Source organism: Electrophorus electricus, chromosome 13, assembly GCF_041902795.1.
Source record: "Electrophorus electricus isolate QZ-2024a chromosome 13, ASM4190279v1, whole genome shotgun sequence".
In the NCBI taxonomy this organism is placed as follows: Eukaryota; Metazoa; Chordata; class Actinopteri; order Gymnotiformes; family Gymnotidae; genus Electrophorus; species Electrophorus electricus.
The window spans coordinates 4,294,346-4,300,519 of NC_137509.1; positions in this window are offsets into that span (position 1 = coordinate 4,294,346).

Genomic DNA, 6,174 nt, shown 5'->3' on the forward strand with positions numbered 1-6,174 from the left:
TCTGGTTCTCGGAGCCTGAGGGAACGCCGTGAGCACTCGAGGCAAGGGCAAGTCCAAACAATACACACCCGCACACACACCCACACACACACAGCCACACACACACGCACACACACACGCACACACACACAAACAGCCACCTCCGACTTGTGGCGGTACGTGAGCAGATAGGATAACAAGGTGAAACATGTTTGTTAGCTTGGCTGAGTTAAGGGCCGTGTGCTTTCTGAATCGCTCCGTGTTTGCATTCATCCGTGGCGGCTGTTCTTCTGTCAATGTGTTCTTTCTTCTTTATTGATTTTAAAACCTTTTTGACCTTCTCACTCTTCCATCCTGCGAAATGAAATTCCTGCCATCAGAATGAGGGACGCATCAAGAAACGCATTAAGAAACATTCTTACAAACGTCTCACTGCCAGGCTGCTGCACACATGACAGGTGACATGACATAAAACAGTAACAAGACTATGTTGTAGGAAAGGACTAGATCAGATCATGGCAAGACTTCAGTAATAAAAAACGTTTCTCATTTCATTCAAGTTTCAAGTTTCATCAAATCATTATGAAAAAATTATGCTTATTTCAATTTTTATTTCAGTCCCATCTTTTGCGCTTCAATCTCTGCATTAAATCTCAACATTGTTATGATTTCCAGGCTGGTATAGATATTCATCAGGCCATGCTCCAGACTTCTGGATTCATTCGTCTCTCTCTCTCTCTCTCTCTCTCTCTCTCTCTCTCTCTCTCTCTCTCTCTCTCTCTCTCTCTAACTGAAGCTGCGAGTCTGATTCTTACTCTGGCTCCGAGGAGTAAACTGGCTTTCTGCTCTGCTAAATGGAAAGTGCCTGAGGGCCTTTTCATTTTCAGGGCCCCATCGTTTGCTTCATGGTGTCAGAGCCCGCGTGTTCGCCGAGTTCATGTTTCGGCCCCGGGGCCCCTGCTCTGCTTTATTTTGTTTTATCTTGCAGCTTAGTCGAGTCGGCTGGTGGACTCCCCGGGGACGCCTGCATAGCAACCGGCGAGATCAACAAAATAAGTTTGTTTGCGTTGGCTGTTCCAGCATGTTGTCAAGTTCTCCATCTCAGTTTTACATGCCCCTCCTACTGTTATGTCTCTCTCTCTCTCTCTCTCCTTTCTCTCCTCTCGTCTTTTTCTCTCCTTCTCTGTATTTGTCTCTCTCTCTCTCTCCATCTCGCTCTCTCTTGCTCTCTCCCCTTGCCTGAGGGAGAGGGAGACCTCTAATTGGAGCCTGCTCTAATTGGAGTCTAATACTGGAGTGAGACAGAGTTGAGTCCTGAGGCAAGAGAATGAGTAGAAGAAAACTTAAGTACCATTGCAAAAAAAAGCTAGCATATAAGAGAGCGTTTACATCTCTCTCTCTCTCTCTCTCTCTCTCTCTCTCTCTCTCTCTCTCTCACCTTCTCTCTGCTGACTCTTTGACTTTAAATCCACAAGATGTAAATAAGTAGTTGCAGTGGCACTTGTGTGGTGGGGGTAGTGGCAGAGTTTGCGTTAAGCTGGTATAAGAGTATCAGACACCTGTGCTGCCAAAGGTTTCCCACGATGGGCATGGCACTGCTGAACGGGGAGCAGGCGGCCACCCAAAGACAGCCGTCCTGCTTCCCAAAACCTATCAGTGACGGAACATCGGTACTTTGTAGAGCCGCCTTTTGCTTAAATTACAGCTAAGGCTCTTGGGGTGTGTCTTTATTAGCTTAGCACATCACATGTAGCCACTGGGAGTTTTGCCCATTCTTCAAAGGAAAACTGCTACAGCTTCTTCAAGTCAGATGGGTTGCATAGGTGTACAGCAATATTCAAGCCACGCCACAGATTCCCGGCTGGATTGAGCTTTGGACATTGACTAGGCCATTCCAAAGCATTAAAAGCGCTCCCTTTAAGGTCTTTGTCCTGCTGAATGGTGGACCTCAATGTCAGGTCTTAAATCTCTGCGATACTGAAACAGGTTTTCCTCAAGAGTTGCCCTGTATTTAGTGCCATCCATCTTTCTTTTAATCTTGGCCAGTTTTCCAGTCCTTACATCATCCCTACAGCACGATGCAGCCATTGAGCCTCTCTGTGGTAATGGTGTTGGGAATGTTGGGTGGTGTTCGGTGATGGGAAGTGCTGGGTCTCCAACACACATTGTTCCCCATGGCCAAAAGGTTCAAGTTCAGAAAGGGTCATCTAACCAGAGAACCTCTTCCATGTGTTTGGGGAGTCTGACACATGCTGTTTGGTGAACTCCAAACATGTTTTTTAATTTCTTTCTTTAAGCAGTGGCTTCCTTTCTGGCCATTCGTCCAGCCCTGCTCCGTGAAAATGGATGGCTTAAAGTGGTCCTATGGACAGATATTCTCACCTCTGCGCTGGATCTTTGTAGCTGCTTTAGAGTTGAATCTTGGATTAATGCTCTCCTTGGCTGGTTGGTGAGTTCTGGTGCGTGGTTTTCTCTTGCTGGGTATGTAGCGTTGCCATATTCTTTTAATTTTCCTAGAATGGATTTAATGATGCTCTGTGGGATTTTTTAAATATTCCATCTGAGCTCTTATTTTCCTACAACTTTATCTAAGACACTGATGGCACAGGTGAACCATAATCAACTAATTTTGCGACTTCTGAAGTTAATTGGTTGGAATACATCTTATTTAAGGATTATATAGCAGAGGGTGTGAATACATGTACTCACAAGTGTTCAGTTTTTTTTTTTTTAACAAGGTATTTTTTTCAATCCAGGTTTTAATGCGGCAAAACAGGAAAAACCCTGAGGGGGGTGAATACTTGCACAAGGCACTGTACGCCAATTGTACACCTACTACGTGTTTCTAATAAATAAATGTTTCTGTAGCATCAATATTCATATGTTTTCATATTCCATGTAGCATCTCATCCCAGTAAATGTTAGTGCCGGTTAATAGAGCATCACGCTGACCGACCCCTGTGAACTGCTGCATTCTAAAACTCCTCCTAATCTCTTCCCTAAGGCAGTGGGCATCTCCCCAAGAACACGCGAACCACCATATACCACATATCAGTGGGCCAAAAGGCAAGGCAGAAACAGATGGATCAGAGAAGGTGATACGTTTGTCTCTCACATCGCAACACGAAGAACAAAAAAAGAGACATAGAGAGAGAAAGCGAGACAGAGAGTGAAAGAGAGAGTGAGGGAGAGAAATAAAATCAAATGGCAAACAGATGGTAACGTTTGAATGGCGGCGAAATGAACAAAGATCTGGGAAGGCGGGAGTGGTGAGTTCCCTGAGGTAGCAGGGAGAGGGGCTAGCCTGGGATCTGGGGCCCCGGGGCCCCGGGGCCATGACGTTGGGGCTAGGTGAGAGAATGCCTCTGCACTTTAATGGAAGGCTGTCTCTGGAGTAGTGCTGCAATTGCCCGTCCTGCGCAGTTGACGGTCAAGCAACTGATACAGGTTCACAGTCATGTTTTTGACTGTGGGGATGCCTGAGCAAGGTGCGCTCATGTATCTTTTTTGTGATGCATTTTGGATGGCTTTGGTTTGTCTCTAGTTGCTAGGGCAACCCCAGGTGCTCTTGAGGATCCAGTGACCAGTATACCATGCTGATCTGCTGTTTGGAGGAACTCATGATAGGGGTTTGGGTCAATGGTGAGCAAGCATGCTGGTCAAAACATACTGAACTGAAACACATTGCATGAGAGAGCACATGCACACATGCACACATACACATATGCATATACGCAGTCAGTCACTCATCCATGCATACACACACACTTATGCAAGTGCATATGCATGCACACACATGGACACATGCATGCATGCGCGCACACACACACACACACACACACACACACACCCACACATGGGCTCTGTGCCTCTCTTACACATACTGTGACCATATAGAACTGCTCATCAACCTCTGTGTGCAGGTTTGGAGCAGAGGCCTGCTAGAGTGCTTGGGTACCGGACACTGGACCAGAACTGGGTTTGCTCTTTCTCCCAATCCAACATCCAGCATTTCCAGTCTGACAGCGGAACATTCACCGACGCTTCTTTTTCAGGGTGACAGTAAAAAAAGTCAGCTTAGTGTACTTTGTTGTGGCCCTACTCCTGCAGCGACTCCCTACTCCTGCCTTCTGCAGTGGACGTTGGGGCCCTCGGTCGAGAACCAGGTCGTAGATGGGTGTAACACACTTCCAACAAGGCCGCTGTGTTTATTCGGTTTTTATAGTATTTTAATGGAGCTGTGATGGCAAGCAGCGCAGAAACGAACCCCGAGAGATCTGCACGGTAGAGCTGCACATCCCTTAAGCTGGCAGCTGTGTGGTAAGCAGAGGAGTGAGGGGACTGTTGGCCAGGCATCATACCACGGGCGGCGCCTGCAGGCCCTCTCGGCTACGCTCTCGGGCAAGCTACGACATGCTTATTTTTGAAAGGTACAGCTCTCACCATCATGCCCCACTTCTATTTTTGATTGTTAACTTTATAGCGTTTAAAATCGTTGCGGATATTAGTCGGCTTTTCGAAAGCCGATTTGTTTTTCAAAACCTTAAACAAAAATCCAGAAATTCAGACTCAGAATGCATCCATCTGGCAAAAGTAAACTATTGACTCTAAATATTAAATTAAACTATAAACTGAAAACATCAGCTTTGTTCATATTAAAACTTTGCCTTTAAAACACAAATCAATCAAGTGAATATTCAACTCACCCTGCAGAAGACACTAGTGCAAGCAACTCACCATGCAGTAGACACTAGTGCAAGCAACTCACCATGCAGAAGACACTAGTGCAAGCAACTCACCATGCAGTATACACTAGTGCAAGCAACTCACCATGCAGAAGACACTAGTGCAAGCAACTCACCATGCAGAAGACACTAGTGCAAGCAACTCACCATGCAGTAGACACTAGTGCAAGCAACTCACCATGCAGTATACACTAGTGCAAGCAACTCACCATGCAGAAGACACTAGAGCAATCAACTGCTATCAGTGCTGATGAATCGGTAATTTGGCAAGGGACAAAAATACTTGTTGGTTAAATCCTTTAAAGTTAAAAAGTGAGCACAGGAAGATCAGTGCAGTAAAAGATATATCCAGATTATAAACTCGTATCTGTGCAGATACAAATGAGCTCTTGGCATAAAAATACAAAACAAACATAAGAGTTCCTTAGGAAGAATCTTTTAGGAAGGAAAATATGGATGTATTCTACTACAGTATTCGTCTCTGGGCTTGGGAAGACTTTAGGTACGACTCACCTCAGATCCAGTGACCGTTCGTGTTTTGTTGATCGGGGCCTAACAGAGTCCGTTGCCATCGGTACAGAAATTTTTCCTCAAAGAAAAAATGGGTGAGTCATAATAACTGTCTTAATTTGCACACACTTTTCTTTAAGGGAACGCAAAACATACCATGTCCTTCAGAGTTCCAGCACTGAGTTCTGCACTGTTTTCATGGTTCTCCTCACATGTGGAGGAGATCATTGCACTAATGAACAAGCATTAGACCTATTTAATGTATATTTTCAACCACAATGTCCAACTATTTGTCTACACCTACACCTGACTATCATACAATACACCTACATCTGACTATATCATACACTACACCTTCATCTGTCTGTATCATATAGTACACCTACACCTGTTTGTATCATACAGTACACCTACACCTGACTATCTCATAGAGTACACCTACACCTAACTATATCATACAATACACCTACACCTGACTATATCATACACTACACCTACACCTGTCTATATCATACAGTACACCTACACCTGTCTATATAATACAGTACACCTACACCTGACTATATCATACAGTACACCTACACCTGTCTATATCATACAGTACACCTACACCTGTCTATATAATACAGTACACCTACACCTGTCTGTATCCTATAGTACACCTACACCTGTTTGTATCATACAGTACACCTACACATGACTCTCTTGGATGAGAGCTTGCTCAGGAATGGCAGAAGGCAGGTGTGAGTGCATCTGCATACACAGTGAGGCGAAGGGATTTGGACGATGGCTTGGTGTCAAGAAGGGCAGAAAAGAAGCCACTTCTCTCCAAGAAAAACATCAAGGACAGACTGACATTCTGTAGAAAGTATAGGGATTAGACTGCAGAGGACTGGGGTAAAGTTATTTTCTCTGATGAAGCCCCCTTCACACTGTTTGG